Source organism: Melospiza melodia, chromosome 8 (assembly GCF_035770615.1).
Source record: "Melospiza melodia melodia isolate bMelMel2 chromosome 8, bMelMel2.pri, whole genome shotgun sequence".
NCBI lineage: Eukaryota > Metazoa > Chordata > Aves > Passeriformes > Passerellidae > Melospiza > Melospiza melodia.
Genome location: NC_086201.1, coordinates 18,756,540 through 18,776,879, shown reverse-complemented (window position 1 = coordinate 18,776,879; position 20,340 = coordinate 18,756,540). Strand labels below are relative to the sequence as shown.

The 20,340-nt window shown below is 36.3% G+C and overlaps 1 protein-coding gene across 6 annotated transcripts in view; it reads right to left on the bottom strand.

Moving 5' to 3' along the window:
* B3GALT1 (beta-1,3-galactosyltransferase 1) overlaps window positions 1–20,340 on the bottom strand; it is a 171,535-nt gene that overhangs the window by 99,760 nt on the left and 51,435 nt on the right. Inside the window, exon 1 of one of the 6 annotated variants that reach the window (XM_063162050.1) lies at window positions 14,047–14,172. The exons of the other annotated variants lie outside the window; for them this stretch is intronic. The gene's annotated coding sequence lies outside the window, so the exon portion shown is untranslated. Of the gene's footprint in view, window positions 1–14,046; window positions 14,173–20,340 lie in introns of those variants that run through there. 6 annotated transcript variants of the gene reach the window in all.

Sequence of the window (20,340 nt, the reverse complement as noted above, 5' to 3'; positions counted from 1 at the left end):
GGCAAATACCAATCCAATGTACAAAAATATAATGAATTCCAAGGTTACACATGCCATAGCTATGTGTCTGATTCACCATCTTTGAAGTCCAAAGTGCCTAATGGATGACTGAGCTTTTAAACTGGAAGTGGAGCTCAAAGGAAAATGGGTTTGATAATTTTTGCTAAGATGTCAGTTTAGTTGATCAGAGAATAGCCTAAAAAATTAGGATTAGGATGAAACAAAGATTTTTGCAAATCTGTCAATGTGTAAATGTGCAAGCTTCTCTAGTCATCTGTATTTTCCCACATCATCTTCAAAAACAAAAGTATAAAATCAAGACTTATTTAAGATAGTGTAGCCTGAAATATTTAAAGAAGCTCAGCTTTAAAAGAAAGGAAAAAAAACAATATAAATTCATGTGAAAAAATTAGTGTAAGACTCTCCATAAAAACAGAATTCAAAACATGTGCTGAGGAGCTGAATGCTGATCTGAGTCTAGTAAAAACATAAGGAAAAAAAAAATATATATGGCAAATAATGTCATTTGTATAGTGCTTTGTGCCATTCAGGAGTTTTCCTGTCAGGATTATTTCTGTTACTTTTCCTCTTAAAAGGACTATAAATCTCTAACACTGCCTTTAATACATACAAAATTACCTATCTAGCATCTTTTTTATACTGTTAAAATGCCCAGTCCTTTATGGTTCATATTCAGAACTTTCAATAGCTAAGTAAATTGTTTATGCATGACTTGCATTAGGAGGACACTGTAGTTAGTACTTAGTAGATCAAAAGCCCTCTGAATCCCCACTCAAACTTAATTATTTTGATGGAGGAACTTAATAGGCAAGCTTTTTATTTCTAGCAATTTTCTTTTAATAGCAGTATAATAGTGGGACTTGTTGAATTGCGATTCGGGTGGGGTTTTTGGTCATTTTTTGTTAGATTTTGAGAAACACAAGTTACAAGACAATTTTTTTGACTCAAGAGGCTTAGTCACTCATGAGAATTTGTTACCTTTGCTACTGTAAAATTTATAAATCCAGTCATTATTAAAGCCATGAAAATTGAGTAAAATCAACCATGCTAGGCTTACAAATACCTAAAACAATTTTTTAATGCATCATCTCTTTTTAATTTCAAAATGATGGCTGTAATGTTCTCAGCAATGCAAAATTTAGATTTTTAAATTTGGGGAGTGGGAGTTGAGAGAGAACAATGACGCATCCTACAAATGCAATGCAAGAGCTCAGTATTTTTAAGGTCACTTCTCCTTGTTATGAATATCCCTGATGGCTGCCTAAAATCAATTAGGTTTAATATATTCTCACTAAATTTCTGCTCCTCAGTACTATAGTAACACACTTTATTAACAGCATGAGAGGTAGTTTTGGAAATTCTACAATCTAGAATTGAAAACAAATATAATAAAAAAAATGCTGCTTTTCTATACATACGGTCATGGTTTGAATTATGGGGTTTTTCCTCTAAGGTTTGCTTTTCATTTCTATGAATATTACATTGGGAAATCATCTTTTAGCTATTTTTTCTGGGTGTGCATCAGATGCCCAGGTGGCATAAATTAGCTACATTAACTTCACTGATGGAATACAGATTTGTATCACCATGGAATGGAGAGCATAGACATGTAACATAGCATGCCATAAAACCTTTCTCATCCAGCAGAGATTATCTAGCTGCATGAGAATTTCCCAGTACTTAGTATCTTGGACTAAGGACTAAAAATCTTGGTGGGAGCTTTGCCACTGCCTTCTGTGGAGATAATGGGAAATACTCGCATAACTCAGTTTTAAGCTACTAGCTCAGATCAGATGATTACACAGAAATTTAGCAAAGGTAAAGTTGATTTTATATGGTCCAAATGCCTATTTAACAAAAAAGAAAGAACTATATTCTGTTAATCTCTTTTTTGAAATTCAAATTATGTTGATACCTTAGGGAAATGTCTGACTAGAGGCTAACAGGGTTTGCATGAGCTCTAGATGATTAACCTACTTTATATTGCTCTCGCCACCCTGCATTGGTTAATCATTATCTTCAGCAGTGTCTTCAACAATTAGATAAAACATCATTTATTTCTTTTCTATATTTAGAAAACCTTAAGCTAATCTTCTTTTTCCTTTATTTTCCATCATGCTTGGCATATGATGGAACATGTATAGTAGAATTAATGTAAGGGAAAACCCCCAGTCTCTATCCTTGACTAGATTCAGATGAGTTAATTCTTTACTGTCCCTCCAGGCCCAGTATCCATTACTGTTGAATCAGATCCTATGAGTTTCTAACTGGCAATGAACAAATTTTAAAATTCAGTCAGGCATTTTCTCACTCAGAATCTGGCTTATCAGCTGTTTTGTTTTTCCTGAAGCATTAGGCAACTGATTGGGAAGTCTGGTAAAAAGAAGCCAGTCTGTTGTTATGGTAGTTTTGTGATACAGTTCTGGGTGTGTGTGGGATTAGATGATGTATTTCCACTCAGAAAACAATTACACTGAGGTAGGAGGACTATTGGGTTGCCAGTTTTATAGATGGGCTTTCTAGTGGTGACTATATCATGGAGGTGAAAAAGAGTTTTTCAGGTTCATGTCCAGACCTACCAGCTGTAACCCTGCAGCCACAACACAACAAGAAATACATAATCTGTCTATTTTTCCATTTCTCTCTTCAGGGATGCAAATATTGGTCTTCAAGATTTCAAGATGGTGTTTCAGAATGTTGTCAGTTACTGGTGTTACAGTGATTTTTTAAAATTGCATGAGATTTTGCAATGGTCAGTTCTGCTCTGAATTTGCAATTCACAGAGGAATCTGACAAACAGTTTTATTGGATTGGTAGAAAATTTTCTTTCTGTATCCTCACATTCTCCTATGAATTTTTTAGTATTTTTGTAAAGAAAATACATTAGCTGGTTCTTACAACACTCTGCATGCTTGAACCATAATGTCACATCACATGCAATATTTTTAACTTTTCTTAAGATGCTAAATTAACAAGAATGTAGAAGTATATTCTTTACCACATTTGCAAAAAGGCCATATGTAAGAAAGGAAGATACAGCCGTGCTTATCAGTGCACCTCATCATGCTTTTATAAATTTTTTTCTGGTAGAAAACTATGTCAGCTTATTATTAAGTAGAAATACATTTAGACATTACTGAAGAAATCTTTTGGAGGAAAATAAATATAAGCAGTTCATAAAATCATTATATGTATAAACCAGACATTTGCAAAGAAATTTTATCTTATCCCACAAGGAATGCCATCATAATACCAGAACATGTAATTTCTTTTGAGAGAAGGTACTTATCTATGCCCAGTATTGGGTCAGAGTCAGCCCCTCAAATTAAGGAACCAATTACAATGAAGAAAATGCAATAGCTAGGAAAAAAAACTAGGTTTCAACATATGTACATTTCTAGATTGTATAGTGGATCTGATTTGCATTAAACTCTGTGCTGAATTCCACAAGAATATCTAATTCTTGTAATTTGTGAAACTATAATCCCCAGGAAAAGTCAGTCTTTTTATTTTTCCTGTGCACCATCAAACAGAAATATGCCTCACTAAAGATAGTTATTAAACCTTTAGACTTATTGAAAACACACAAATCCTTGAAAACTTTTATGTGGCATTGGAAAAGTGCAAAAGACATCATGTGACATCATCATGTCCTACAGAAAAATAGGAGTGCTAGCTGGTGAAAGTGCTCAAGTGACTGAGAAAGAGACTCATACCACATGCTGCAGAAGGATGCAAGTGAAACTCCAGAGTCTGTCTGATTCTCTGTTAACAACTTCTTCCCCAAACTCTGAAGATTGATTAACCTGAGCATGCAGCCATGCTGCTCTCACTGCAGACCTCAGGTGCCCCTTAGCCCCTCAGAGCATCACTGCCCTGGGCTCAGCTGCTGTCCCCTGCAGCAATGTGTGACAGCCATGCTCAGGGGCCTGTCACACCTACCTGAGCTTGGAAACTTCTGCTTTATTGGATACACTGCCTCTAGATGGCCAGTGCTACAAGTACAAATGTCAGCTGAGTAACTAGGACATCTTTGTGATGGTAAAGACTGCCTAATTTGGAGACCTTTTATGAGAATCCCATCACAGTTAAGAAAAGAACTACGTATTGTGGGCATTTATTAAAAAAAGAATCCAACATGCAAAATTGATGCATAATATTCTTTTTAAATACAGCTTCTTCAAAGAATTCTGTGCCACATTTTTAACATTTCCCAAGCCCATATGTTTCAGAGATAGGTATTTAAGTATCTCTTTCCCAGAACAGTACTAATGGAAGATTTCATTAACAACATTTAGGAGTTGAAATTATTGCGACAGAAACTGATATATTATAGTGCAAAAAGAAAAAGAGAAAATAGTTTCCCCCCTCCCCGTATATTCTCAGGGTATATTATATGATTTATAGGGAGAATTATCACATAAATAAACTATGTTTTCCTTTTTGAAAAGATACAAAGCTAGATTTATATCCAAATTAGGGAAGTGTTATCAAAATAAAATAAAAACTTTTCACCAGCAAAAATCCTACATGAATACTAAGCACATACTGTATAATCTGTGTGCAAGGAATTTGTATTTGAAAAGGTTCAAAGCTATGGGTTGTAGAAAGAAACTGTGTGGAGCTGCTGTAAATTCTTGAAAATAAAAGGTTTTCTAATGTGCCATAATAAATACCTTATGATCCTGTGGTTATTTTTTACTATTTCTATGCAGACTATGTACTGAGATAAATTTCCCCATCCATCCATCCATCCATCCATCCATCCATCCATCCATCCATCCATCCATCCATCCATCCATCCATCCATCCATCCATCCATCCATCCATCCATCCATCCATCCATCCATCTTCATTTTTCTTTGATTAGATTGCCTGCTAGGTCTCATTCATTTAGTACAGACTTGAGTCCTCTGCTTCCCACCCAGTTCCATGCTCCTTGTTGGTAGCATGTCATGTACTTGCTGGGCAGATCCTCTCCTGATCCTGGGCCATGCATGCTGGAGCTAGTGGATCTGCATGGGACAGGTAGTTTTGCCTGCAGTTTATTGTCCTGTTATTGGAATAGAGCAGAGGCACCAGCACTGAAATTTTGCTGGCTGTTTGTGCCACCACCCTTTCAACCATGAATTCTCTCCATGCAGAGATAAATTATTTCCCTAGTGTTACTAACTTCTCTGGTCAGATTTGCAAAACAAAAGAGATCATGGTGCTGGATTTGAGTATAACCTTTTAAGCCATGCCAATATTGTTTTAAAATTACATGCTTACTGTTTAACAATTAAGATAATGTAAGGCTATCTACGCACAAGCTATTTAATTTTATCCTGCCCATGACCTCTCATGGCCATCTGTGTACTTTGAATTGCAGCTAAAGTAACTTCATTTTTGACAACTTGAACACTGATGGTGCATCTGCTGCAGAAATGAACTTTATGTAGGATAAGAATCAGTGTGGGAGCCCATAGTGCAGGTGGCCAGTTCACACTGAACTTGCCTGACTGCTGCCTTTCCCTTGGTGAATTCATGCAAGCTGCAGCCTACTTTTAACTATGTTCAAAACAAAACTCAAAATTTGAAAATCTATATGGTCATATTTATTTTGTGCTTTAGATGCTGCCATTACACAGGCATGGAAAGTACCTTCACTGTTAGTTTTCAGCTTTAAAATGCTGTAGTAATTCCTGTTGGAAGAATCCACATAATCCTGTGTATTTTTTTGTGTTTACACATGTAGCTCTCTCAATAGTTTTGATGTGTTTATCAAAGGTGATTAAATACTACAAAAATTTTCCAGCTCAATTCTCAGGTGGAAGAGACAATCCAAACAAACATACTCTAAAACTAGAAGTGGGCTGAATACAAAACTGTATTGGCAAAATTAGGTACTTTTAGCTAGGTAATATGGTGTAGCACAGTTGCAGCTATGTTTATTTTAGTCCTCCTTGTTGTGGAGCAGACAGTCAGAAATTCTCCCTTCTGCTGAGCAGAATTTAGTTTGTGTATCCCCCTGCCAGAGTCTATTGATCAGATCCAGGGCAAGTACACATTGACTTTTTTGACATTTTGTTCCTTTCTATGAAACAAAGTTTCCATTATAACTCTAAGAAACTGAAACTTCAGCACTGAATCCAGAGTATGTTTTAGGGCTTCTGTAGGTATGAAATGTAGAAAAACAAAGGTTAGTAAATGTTAGTTGTGTTTTAGCATTGGTATGTGCCTGACCCAATACTCTAGGTGTGCTCTGTTAAGGCTAAGTTATCCTTCAAGCCAAAGAAGTAAAAAAAATAAACGGTAATAGGACATTTTGGATAGCTCTGAAAACCTAACTGTTGGCTTGGCCATGCCATCATGCTGTAATCATAAAGTATTTTTTCCACTGTTTCAAGCCAAAATACAAGTTTTATAGGGTATTTTCAATCTCTTAGTATTTTTCTTTTTAATTTTATGACAATATAATATCAACATGGTGAAACTGAACTATGACATTTCCTGGAATGCTCTGACTGTATTAAACCTTGTCCTGTCTGAACTTGTGTCTGTTCTGAGAATAAGGCACAAGGTATGTATTGCCAGAATCTGAGAACTGCCTCTACCCAATGCCGTTTAATCTCTTGCAAGTATTTGAGTATCATCATGTTACAACAGTGAATTTAAGCTTACATGACCTGGTAAAGATGCTGTGTACTCTTTTTTCCTTAAGTTCCCTTGCACAGATCTCAGCTGATGCATATCTTTACGTTCTCCCAAGTACACTTTTATCGGTGAACTTCTGAGATTTCACACCCTGTCCATAAAATTATTGCAGCAGCAAAGTAACAACAGTGTATACAGATTATTGACTTTTTGTTACTACAAATATTGAATTGACTTGATAGAAAAAGATTTATAGACAGCTAGAAAAAGCAAAACTAGGATTTGATTTCATACATAATTCAAATGAACTCACTATTGGAGACTGTTTCTGACACAGGTTTGAACTGAGAAAGAAATTTAAACATACACATTTGCTATATAGTACTAAATATTAAAACAGCATCCTATAGAATCATTCTTAATGTACTGCTTAATGAGTGGAAGGGATAATTGGCACTAGCTGTGACTTCAGATCATTGCTTGCCGCAGCCATTACTGTCCAAAGTTGCATTTTAAGGCTGAATGCTGACTATTCTGTCTGTGGAGAAACTTTCTGTTCCCTCTAATTAAACTGGATAATGCAATTCATGAACTGTTTCTGGATCAGTGCACTCCTTATTTTAATGGAAATCAATGAAAAATAAGTAGGTTTCCACAGGAGGAAATAAAAGTACAAATTCAATCTCAGAAAAACAGCCCGTGAAGATTTGTCAAAAGTAAAGCACATTGGTGACCAACAGCCTTTTCTGGCTTAATGCACTGTGCTTGCCTTGGAAATGCTAAGAGCCAGATGGAATTATTTCATGCTACTTTGAAATGAGTTATCAAGTCCTGCTGCTCATACGTAGCCAAATAAGCCAGAGTTTTGAAGTAAGTTATCAAATCTTGGCACCAATGCACCACCAACCAGTGGGTTTGCAATAGACTGCTGTGGAATGACCAAAACAAATCTCAGTAAAAGGGAAGCCAGAACACTTCTGTGACTGCAATTACAATAAAAAAGGCTGCAGCTTGCCCAGTGCTGCAAATCCACCACCTCTAGAAACCTCTTCTTCAGCAGGTTTGCTACTTCAGCTTCTCTTGAAAACTGGAAGATATAACAGTCCCAACCAAGAACAGAAATGCAGCACCAAATAAGATTTTCCTAGCCCTTTTCCAGTTTCTTTCCTTTGCCTGTGCAGAGAGGGTCTTTAAATGATTTGTGTTTCTTCTGTGGCCTAAAGCATTCTTGCTTTAACAGAGAGAATAGCTCCCTGTAGTAATCTGGACAGACATCACTTGGGTAACAGTGCATGATGTGTTGCTCCTAGAGGAAACCAAATGGAATTTTGGACAATAAAGCAGAAATTGGGCTGCTTTTCCACTTTTAATAATGTACCTGTTCAGATATAAGTCTCTTTCTTATTTGTTGGCAGAGGGTGTGTAAGTCTTTTTAAAATATTGTCAGAAGATGCAGTAAAGGTGGTTTCCAATTTCTAACATGTGATTTCTAACATTTGAATAAAAATATTAATAAGTATGAACAAACATTTTCATAACATTGTATTGCTATGATAAGACAACTTTGTTGTCTGAAAGCTAGAAAAGCCCAAACTTTGTGACAATGCTCCAACTCTATACTGAAAAAAAATCTATCAAAATTCTAGTTTTAAAATTCTCCAAGAATCTTTCCTCTGCGGATTATCTCAGAAATTTGAGTATTTATATCTCATTTAATGCATATATTTTGTAACTGTCTAGGATGTTTAATGATGATACTTAGGTGTCTATGGAGAGTTTATATATTATAGTCCAGCAGCAAAAGCCCTTCAGTCCTGCAGGGGCAGCAAGGTGGATGAAACAGTCAGGTGTCACCTGCTTGGGAATGATGCCCATCATGGAAAGGATTGCCAGGGAAGATGACCAAGCCTCTATCTTTTGCTACAAAGCAGAAGCAGAGGGCATCTTTAAAAAGCTGCTTATCATCATGTCTCAGATTCTCAATTTCATCTCGCTATCTGTTGCTGGTTTTGTCAATTCCAACTGTTTTCCCCAAACTGCTTCTCCTCTGTGTATTTTTTCTTGCCTCCTAAGCCTCAATGGAATGAAAATGTTTAAAACCATTAATTTCAAAGGCATAATTTGTTTTCCATGATGTGAAATGAATCCTTCCAAACATGGACTGTCTAGATGAAAAAAAAGGTGAAACTTATCTGTTAAAATGTTAAAAACAGTAAGTTAGCCCTAATATTGTACATGAAAACACATTCTTACTCAGTATTTTTGAAATTTTCATTTCTCAATGACTATTTCATCCACTTGAGTTAGCTTCTATCTCTTCTCTGTAGCAGTAGTATTTGTTGCCATCTAAGAACCTCCTTAAAAGAGGAAGGACCTACTGTTTAGTGTTGAATTGCAGGGAATTAAGAAATTCCCATGAAAACCTTTTTTAAATTATGATGACAGGATGCCGGTGAAATAATGACAAAAGTATTTCTTTCATGAGTCTAAGACTTGCCTGGCATAAATAGCTGCACCTAAAATGGATGTCTGTGACTCTGTATCTGCCAAAGGTTACCAGCAGTTCCTGGTAAGAGAAGCAAGAGGCTTCCTGGTGTTCCTCTTAGCATGGATTTAACAATTTAGTCAGAGTCTAGGCTCAACAGTAATTATCTACCTTAAATGTCACCTCCAAATGATCCTTTAAATATTTATGCATAAAACATTTAAACATGACAAATGCAAGCAAAATCCTGTGAAATATAAAAAAAAAAAAAAAAAAAAAAAAAAAAAAGAAAGACATTAGGACTGGCCTGTAGATTCCTTAACAGTGTGTAACTGATTTTCCCAAGTGACAGATTACTTAATATTAAACTCAAGATAGTTTCCAAACTTACTTGCTTTTGAGGGGAAAAAAAACCCCAAAACCCAAACTGAAAACCATGCAGAATATAGATCTCTGAACCCTTACTCATCTCTGCCCCTGTATTTGTCATCCCCCTACCAGAAATAATTAGAGCCATCTCAATTCTGCCTCTTAATCTGACTAAATAATTTCCATATAGATTTCCCTTCCAGGGGTCTGTTTATGATCTTCAAAGCTATTTCATCTTAAGAAACCCTGTATCTTTGATCATTTGTTTCAAACAGTATCCTATCATTCCAGTAAAAGGAAATTAACATTTAGAGGACACCTTCAGGTAATTCAGAATCCTAAAACAGTATAATTATAATTACTTGGAGAAATACAAATACAAATACTTGGAGATCAAAACAAGGATCTAATCTTCTTTCTTATTAAGGGATGATTTTACAAAGAGAAAAGCCCTTTCTGAGAATTCACATGTATCAATAAACTATGTGGTGTCATCTTTCTCTGCCTGCACACAGAGATTGTAAATTTTGGAGAATTAGGAAAAAAACAAAGGCATTGTGGCAGGTAATCTCAACGATGTCTTTTGTTCTGCATAATTGCACCTCTGTTTTTGTTCTACCTCTATGTCTGAACAAGGCTCCTAAGTCTTGGGAAGGCCCAGTATGAGCAAGGGGAACGTGCTGTGTGTCATCCCCATTGTGCCCTCTGCCTGTGCCTTTGCTCCCTGAATCCAGTGTTGTGACCTACAAGGAAATTTCCTTCTATGACAATGGTTTTATGCCAAGAAAGTCACAGTGAATAGTTGTGATGGCAGCTTGCTTTACTCCAACAGCCAGTTATTTCCTTCTGTTACAAAGCACAAATCTGTTGCGTCCATTTGGGAAGAGAGAGTGAAGCACTGAATTGTGGGGTTCAGTGCAGTACTAAGGTAACCAAAACATGGATACCTCCTTTGCAGCTAATAAAATCTGACTACTACTTCAAAATCTAGGAGCAGACAGAATCAGAGTATATGCCAGGTTATCGCTTTGCCCCTCTATTTTTTTGTAAGAATTATATTGTCCTGTCCACTGAAACTCATTAAGGAACAAATTAAAAGTTGTGAAGGAAAGTCATCCTTCATTGACCATTCATGCTGTGTTGTTGAAAGTAATTTTATTTATGATGTTTCCCTGCTTTTTCAATCTACCATATATCAGACAATTTATCAGAAAGGTGTAATGAACTCATGATTTGATACCATTAACAGCTGCACAAACAATACAAGCTGTAGATCTTCAGTTTTGAAAATTCAATTTTATGTTCAAGCTACAGATTATCTAGAGTTTAGACTTTAATTCATCCTGCCAAAGGCTATTTCTTTGTGTAGTATCTCTAACTGATTCCTAGGCTACTTTCTAAAATTAAAAATATGAGACTTCTGAAATATTTTCAAACTTGATGCCTCAGTGATTTATACAATTATTTTGATTTAAGAAAGTAGTAAAAAAAGGCTTTGGTTGATTCTTGGGGGCACTGCAAAGTTACAGCTCTCTCTAAACTCAGTTAACCAAAATTGTACTATCTTTATACACATCCAAATAGCAATGGGAGGAATACCTTTTCTGTTCTCTCCTTTACTGCTGGACAGTACTGAAAGCTATTCTGTATTCATACTAGCAAAGGCAAAGAGACTTGAAGGACTCTTTTGTAAATCAAATCTATTTCTCCCTACCCTAACATTTGAAACAGTATACTTTTATCAAAACCATTCATTTTGTTTCTGTGATACACTGTAAACAAAGTCTCAATTTTAACCAGTAATGAAGTTTTTGTGTGAACTAAAAGCAAATGCTACAACAATTTTGAAAAATGCAAAGGATTGGAAAGGATGTCCCTTCAAAATTTAGAAAGTAGTAGTGGAAAGTATTTGAGATAATGTTGTAAATTGAAATGACCCCAATACAATAAGTATTCATAGATAAATAATGACTATCCCCATAGTGCCTTATAGAATTTTAAAAATAGTTTATTGCCTTCCAATGAATAAACAGCAATTCTGTGAAAACGGTGTGAGGATATTACATTTTGTTCTGAACAGTCAGCCTTTTTAAATGCATACTTTTGAATAGGGGATTGTAAGGATAATACTTTTTGAAATACTGTATGTACATGCCAAAGAATCCATTTGAAAGCACTGCTCTATGTGATTTTACACTGCCAGTAAGACATAGCACTTTAAACTTGCTCTGTCAAATACACCATTTGTCTCAGAGATTACACAGCACAACCTTTCTTTTTAAGCTTGTTAGTACTAAGTATCCTTCAACACATTGGGGATGGTATTTAACACTTTGCCTTTTACCCTGAAACCACTCTCTGGAAAGGGAATTGCTTTGTCACAGATAATTCACAATAGACCACATACTTAAAATTTAAAATATGGTAATTTACAGCATAGAATTAGCAGTACCATCAAATATTTCCTGTAAGGATAACTACGATGTTTGAATTAAGAGTACATATTTGTAACTCAAAAAACCATATATTTGAGAGTAACAATTAATTGTAAGAAGCTATCCCTGTATCGTGGTTCAATGAGAGGAATGAGAAATTTGCTCTAATGCAAATGAAAAGCAAATGTGAAAGTGCAACTGTGAAGGGCTATAATATTTGCTGTCCCCAAGAACAGAAGGGCAAACTGAGAACTGACAGTTTCTACTGAGAGGCTGTCATGAGACTGGCCACAGATTTGAGTCCAAGGTAGCCTTTGCAGGGACCTCACTGTGGCTTTCTTCCTTCCTGTGGTAGCATAGTTTAAGATGTTTTTCAAAGCCTTACTTCATTATTCTCTCTTGAGAGCCCACAGTTCAGTATGCAGATAATCTGATAAGGGTGCTGCTACAGGAGTCGGCAAAGCCGCAAAACTAATAAGCAATATAGCAAGGAAGAGAATTATCTTTTTTCCCCCAACACATTTAGTAGCCTAAATTCCACAGAAGAATCACACACATAGACAATATTTATATTCCCCATTTCATGTTGATAAATGCTAGAAAAAATTAGGAGCTTGATCCAATATCTGATGAAATTCAGGTTGTCCTTTGCAGTCTTCCTTGTTCTTTTGCTCTCTTTACTCAAATAGGCAAAATGCTGGCAACTAGAAATCAAATTTGAACTCTGAACTGTAACTTTATACTGAATCATATTAAAAATTTAAAGGTTATAATCAGGTCATTGTAATTTTGTTATCTAGATACTTCTTTACTCTTCAGTCTGACGTGTTTGGTGTAGCTCTCTTGCCTGCTTTTTTCACACAGTTTTCCCTTTCGTCTCTTTGACTGCAATAGTGAGAGAGTAACCATTGTACTTTGTTCAGAATGCATTTTTGGCCAAGTCATTCTGTTTTCCAAGATTTCTTTCATCTCAGTGTGTTTTTCTGTTGGGAAAGAACTCATTGCTAGAGCAACTACATTTCAAATAAAACATTTTAGCGAAGAGGCCTTTTATTATTCTGAGTTCCAACTGTGTAGTGTTCTATTTTTCCTGGACAGCAAGAGTAACTAGTTGTTAATTGCATCCTTCTCTTTTGACTCATAATCCCTATTGTTTTTGAAAATTGTGGGCAAGTTAAACAGCAGAGAAGATGAGAAACATTCCAGGAAAAAATGTAAAAGGTTGTAGGGAAAAAGAAATTTTAAAAGCTAGAAAATGAGAAAAAGAATAAAGAAAAATTACAGAAAAATAGAGATTACTGCTCTTGAGACTTTTATATGAAGTCTCATAGACTGATCATGATCCTCTCCCCTTTCATTCCCCTTTCATTGCAGAAGAGGGTACTGAGACCAGACAATTCTAGCACAGCTCCAGTCCTGCACCAGGATCCCACATGCCTGAGTCTGCAGTTTTCTTTGTGATCTGTCAACCAGACAATCTTTCAGCTTCCAGGCTGAAAAGAGGCCAGTGCAACTTTGCAGCCACATACTCCTCCAGGCTCCTCCTTCTTAGCACTGCCTTGCTGAGAAGCGCAATCCTAACGATGTCAGCCCTTCTGTCTCATGTGACAAGGCAGTCACAGCACTTCTGATTCATAGGATTGAATGCCTGCATCCAGCACGGGGTGAAAGATAACAGATACCCAATTCTGTTGTGGGAGCCAGTGCTGAACTTAGTGCATTGAAGGAAGTTGAGAATTCAAACCTTCTGTAAGGTCACAAAATCCCCAAATAGGGATTATGCCTCACTGACCATTTGGGGCAGGAGTTTCACATGCACAGTTGGCTCAATGCCACTTCCATATGGGATCAGCCTCTTACTGCCTTCATTTGCAGCAGCAAGCATCTGATAATGAATGTTTTGGAAAGCTCACCTGAAAAAAAATTATTTGTGCTCATTCTGATATCTGAGGTGGAATGCAGGCAGCATCAGCACACTTTTAAAGATGACTGTGCTGGCTGGATTGCAGAGCACTTCACATCCTGGTAATTAGACTCCAAATGCATTGAGAAGAACAGTAGGCAGATAACAGTTTTGGGGTTTTTTAGAATCTTGCTTACCTCTGCCACATTCCTAGCTGGACATATGGCAACCAGGTTGGCAGTCTAGGCAGATTCAACAAGGACGACTTCTGCAGGGAAACCCTACCCTCATTTGCATTAGAATTAATTCCTCCAGCTCCAGATTTTCAGCATGCTGGTAGAGCGTGCTGGGTCCTTCAGTTTATGAACAGCATACTGCTCTCAGATTAGTGCCTTCTGAAGAACACAAAATTCACTAGGGAGAAAAAGAAAACATTGATGTGTTTGGGTTTTCACAGACACATCTGATGATTTCCATAGGTTTGGGGGATCTTTGAAATTACCAAATACAGTTATTTCAGTATTCTGCAAATGGCTGAGGGAGATATGTTACAGAGTGCTGGAAACTTTATGCAGTATGAACAAAGGCTGAGGCTTTTCTTCCATAGTGAAGTCAAAGCTGTTGGTATATTTTGAATCATTCTACAGATTCTATGCAAAATTTGTCCTCTGCCATTCCACCAGTGTGATACTTGGCTCTCTGTTTCCTTTATTTCTTTAGTTGTACATGTAGCCCTCAGTGTTATTGTCTCTCTTTTCTTTTGTCTTTCTTATTTATTTTCTCTCTTATGATTCATGTTGCACAGTATTCTGGTAGAGATAGGAATTTTCATTTGTTCTGTCATGTGAAGCTTGACTGTACTATATTTCTTTGTTCAGTCCTCCTACTGATTCATTCCCAAATTGCAGAAACAGTGGGTTTCATATGTATTCAGCTATCTTCTTGTCTAAAGTATCAATACAAATGCATTGCCTTTAGTTGTTAAAGACAGTAATTAATTCTAGTTTAAACTGCAGCTTAACACATTTAACACTAAGCTAAATTTTAAATGAAGAGTTTTGGAGATCCAATATAGAAACCAAAGTGTCCTGAAATTTGTCATGGAATGAATCTTTATCCCTTCCAAAATCAGTTTGTTTTAATCAACCATTTTCTATCAATAAATCCAAAATGATTTTGACCCTTTAAATTACATATTTTACTTACAAATGTCTTTTTAAAAAAGCTGTTTCAAAACAAAGAATGCACGGCATTTTGTTTGCCTTTTTAAAAAATGTCAGATTAGGGCATATTTCTAGTTGAAGTAGTTAAATCATAAACTCTAATTTCAAGAGTCATCACTTTGTTATTAAAAACCATATTTTACAAGTATTTGTTGTTTTACAGATTATGATGAACATGTATTTTCTTCCTGAAAAAACATTTTGTCAGAATGCTTTAATCAGCTCTGAGGAGAACCCAAATGATTAAGATGTTGCTCAACACAGCCCTAAGCTAGACCAGCACTCACAGACTCACTGTCCATATCAAGAGGACAGAAAACATCCTCACTGAGACAAGGACAATTTCTCTAGCATTCACTTTTATATTTCTCAAGCATTCAGGCTCTGCAAAGTAACTGAGCCAAAATGCAACATCAGAAGTATTTTTTGGAGTTACACTGTCAAAGAGATGACAGGCTGTGTCCCAGCCTTCTAACCAGGTCATCTTTATGGCTGCTCACACCAGGCTGCCTGCTGCTAGAAGCTGTTTTTCTTATGTTGCCTTCAGGAAACAAAAAAATCAGAACAAGATTTTTTTTTCCCTAATTAATGTTTTGGGGTTTTTTTAATGGAGGGTGCTGAATTGCATGCAAATAGATATAGTTTTGAATATATTATAAATTTATGTATCTATTATATAATTTATATGTATAATATATGTATTATATAATATATATTATATCTATAATATATAATATATATTATATATTATAGATATAATATATAATATATATTATATATTATACATATATAATATATATTTATATGATGTTTTTCAGTTTTATACTGTAAATAACAAGACTTTACCATAATTGAATAAATTAAAGTTTTCATTTTCTAGGAAACTTTACCATTGCAAGAAACCTCACCATACTCCTAATGTTGTGGTGTTCTCATTTACTGAGTACTGTTCTTATTTATTGTAAATTGTAAGAGTTAAGCACGTGTGTCTTTACAAGGCTGTATCATGGCTTCACCAAGGCAATGAAGAATTATACAGTATTCTCAGCTACCTCTTCAAAATGTGTAATTTCCTTCAACACAGTTTAGTTTAGCTAAGGAAAAAACCAACTCATCCACAGTATATCAGGAAGCTGCTATGCAACTGCAATAATGCCAGCAGAGAGATACTTGCATCTGCCTAGACATTTTCTGTCTCTATAGTGATAGTTTAAATGTAGTTTGAATCAAATAATTACAGCACACTGCTGTGATTAGTGCCTTGAAACTGTTTTGATATGGAGACAGAATAAGCCACCTATTAGAATTTACTCTTCCCTTAAAAAATATGAAGTATTTTCATGTTGGACTAATTGGCAAGTGAGGACTCATGTTTCCATGATTGGCTGCACCCTCTACAGCCTCCCATCACAGAATCATAAAAAAATGATAATGATTGTGTTCCAAGTATGAGCTCATGGTATTTTAAACACTGCACAGCATGTTTTCAAGTTTTCCCTTTCATCCAGTCCTCCACGTTTTGATACATTATTTATCGAGAAAATTCTTATTTCAGTAATGTTGGAATTCAGAGTATATTTTCTACCCTGTTCTTGCTGCTGCAGCATCATAATAAAAGAGAGACTCAAGTTTTTAAGGGACTTGACTGAAACAGTAGTGTTCTAAGACATAAGCTCTGCGCAAGGAGCAGTCTCCTGTAAACATCAGGATTCTGCTACTGCTTCAGATTATGTCTCTCATCTCTGAGTGTTCAGGCTATGGGAAACTGGAAGTTTGCGTGTCTCAGCCAAGATTTGCAGGTTTTCTAAATACTAATAGCACTACCCTCCTTTTTTTTCTTGTTGTGTCATTAAGTCATTCTTCATTTGTCGAGGAGTTAAGAAACATCATCGCAGTACTCATCTGTCATATGGGGAAGGGACAATAGCAGAACTCTAGAAAGGCAGATTGGAGCACAGTTTGAAGAAGAGCACCAAATTCAGGTTAGGAATTGGCTAAGAAAGGAGCAAACCCTAGAGGCTTATTCATGTCTCACTTTTGCTTATCTTCACTGGAGTGCTCCATGAAGTTACATAGGCTGTGCTCAAACAGCCTGTACCTTACAAAAATAAATATTACCAAAAGAATGACAAATGCTCAGCACTTCTGCAAATTGTGTTGAATATATGCTGTAGATATGAAATCAATATTAATTACATTAAAACACATGTATTACAAAACAGTAATATTTATTGAATCATAGAATGAGTTGGAAGGGACCCATCAAGATTATCAAAGTCCAGCTCCTGGCCCTCCAGAGCACCATCCCCAAGAGCCACACCATGTGCCTGGGAGCATTGTCCAAATGCTTCTTGTACCCTGTCAGGCTTGGTGCTGTGACCACTTCCACAGGGAGCCTGACCACCTCTTAGGTGAAAGAGCTTTTCCTGATGTCCAACCTAAACCTCTCCTGACACAACTTCAGGCCATTCCCTTGGCTCCTGTCCCTGGTCACCAAGAGAAGAGATCAGTGCTGCCCCTCCTCTTCCCTTTGCAAGGAAGTTGTAGATCTGTGATGAGGTCTCCCCGAAGTCTGTTCTCCAGGCTGAACAGGCCAAGTGACCTCATACAGCTCCCCTCAAGCCCCTTCCCCATCTTTCTTGTTTTCCTTTGGCCAATCTCCAAAAGCTTAATGCCTTTTTTTTATTGTGGTGCCTAAAACTGCATGGAATATTCAAGATCAGGCTACATCAGAGCAGAGCAGGAAAATCACCTTCTTTGGCTGTCTGGTGATATATTATTTATTCAAAAATAAAAATATTTTTTTACTTTGGAAAGAAAAATAAAAATTATTTACTTAAAAAATGTAATTTAGCATTTTTAAATGTTCTGAATATTTATAAGGCCTTTTGAATCACTACTAGAAAACAGAAATAGATGAAGCCATCCCCTTGTGGATTTAAAATATAGATGTTTGCAGAATGTAATAAATAATTAGGTTAAAAAAATGTTGACAAACATTAAAATCTGTATCTCAATGGCTGCAGAAGTAGTATTTTTAATGTGCTGTATTTTTTCTTTAGATTTTAGTATTGGCATTATACTCTATAAGTCACATTAATAATTCACAATAGAGATTGCCCTACAACATGCATACTATGGATTTACTTTGGGACTATTCCCCCTACAATTCCTTTAATGTTCTTCTCTCCATGCCTGATAGTATTATGTTTTTCTCAATTTGTTGTTCTTTTTAACCATCCCTTCAGATTTCTGTATTTCTTTTTGATGCTTTTTAAACTTAAATAGTTTATAGGGTTGCAGATTATAAGAACTCCATCACCTGCAGTTTACTAGAAACCCAGACCTGAAATATTGAGTATCTGTTAGCTGAGTGCTTGTTCTGCCTAGAGGATATGTTAGGAGCTCTGCATGAGTAAAGATGTTTTCATATCCATATACTGCATACCCATTTGGAAGTTATTTATAGATGTGCTGCGCTGTTTCCATTTTCTATCCCTTTATCTCTCTCTCAAGATTACTATTGCTTTCTGCCTCCCTCTAAATGTGAGCATTTCTGTCATTGTAATTCTGCTGCTCTGATCCATTATTGTTCTACCTCATTTATTTAATACAAGTCATTAATTGAACTTCATACATTTGGGCAAAAGGAAGAAACATGATACAAATGGATTCAGTTTGAAAATTTGAATTCATTGTTCACTGCCAAGTGTTTGGGGAATATATGGGATTAACTTTGTGGTGAGTTAACCTCATCTCATTCTCCCTTCTTCCTTTTCTCCATTAAGGCATGATGCTGTACTTCAGCTGTAGCTGAACAGTTACCTTGACCTGTTTGGAATGCCACCCCTCACTGAAGGTGTGATTCCCATTGCTCCCTTTATTCATGGCCAACACTACATCACCCCACTGTCATTTGTACAGCCAGATGATATCGCAGACATCTTTTCATAAAAATCCTTTCTTTAGGATTTTCCCTTCTGGGAAGCTGAGGCCCCAGAAAAAGAATGTAAACAATGTTTATCTGCTGCTGTGGAATGCAACAGGTGCACCTGTGACTGGCGCATCTTGGGTGTTTACAATTAATGGCCAGTCAAGGACTGAGCTCTCTCGGACAGAGTCGGAGAGAGCTCCTTTGTTATCATTCTTCTCTATTCTATTCTTAGCTGGCCTTCTGAGAACTTTTCCTTCTATTCCTTTTAGTATAGTCATAATGTAATATATATATCATAAAATAATAAATCAAGCCTTCTGATCATGGAATCAACATTCTTGTCTCTCTCTCATCCTGTAAACCCTTGTGACCATGGTCACAAAATGGTAAACTGGATCATGGACTAATCTGGCTAAAAAACCCCAAACTATCAAAAAAGAGCAAAAATCAGTTGGCTCAGCCAGATGTACTACATTGCCATGCAAATCTGGGAAAAGATAGTGTAATCACACTTATCAGCAGCTGCCCATATATCTTGCAGTAAAGCAGCCGTGGAATTGTGTCAGTCAGGCAGTAGTCCTCGGGGGTGGGAGGGAAAAACCCTATTAACTGTTTGAGCTAGAGATCAGGGCTCCCCTTTTCACAAGTTTAGATGTCTCAAAGTTACATCAGGAAGGTGTCAAGAAACATTAGACTCGCATGTTTTTTGCATTACAGTAGACAAAAAGCCTTTTCCAAGACAATACTGTGAAAATCCCATTTTATTTTTATCATTTAAAAAAGTATTCAGCAGCCCTTATTAAGGTGAACAGAGAAATACTAATGGAAAACAAAATCTGTCTAACAAGATTTAATACGTGGGAGAAGGGGAAGTGACGTAGTACTAAGTTAATCTCAGCTTACAGTAACAAATTGTTTCAACAAAACTACATATGAAGGAAGGAATTTGTCTGAGTTCTTGAAACAGTGGGAGGGGAAATTGAGCTGCTGGAGGTTGAAACAAATTGGTTTCTGGGGCTCTTGGGATGTCATGCCAGCCCTGTGAGCAGTACACTGTGCATTGCTTTTGATATTAGTCTGTTTGTAAAGAGAATAAAATACCCAATGACTTTATCTACTCAGTTTCTTCCAAACAGGAAATAATTCTTGCTAGAGCCATAATTGTCCATAGGACTTGAAAGTGATGGCAATATGGAGTACATTAGTATAATCACAAATAAAGCATTTTATGATTTTCAGCTGAATGCTTTCAAAAAAGCTGGACACAACTTTTCCAACACTCCTCTTTCAGAAATAAAAAGAAATCCATTTGAACTTGGCCAGTTCAAAATGTA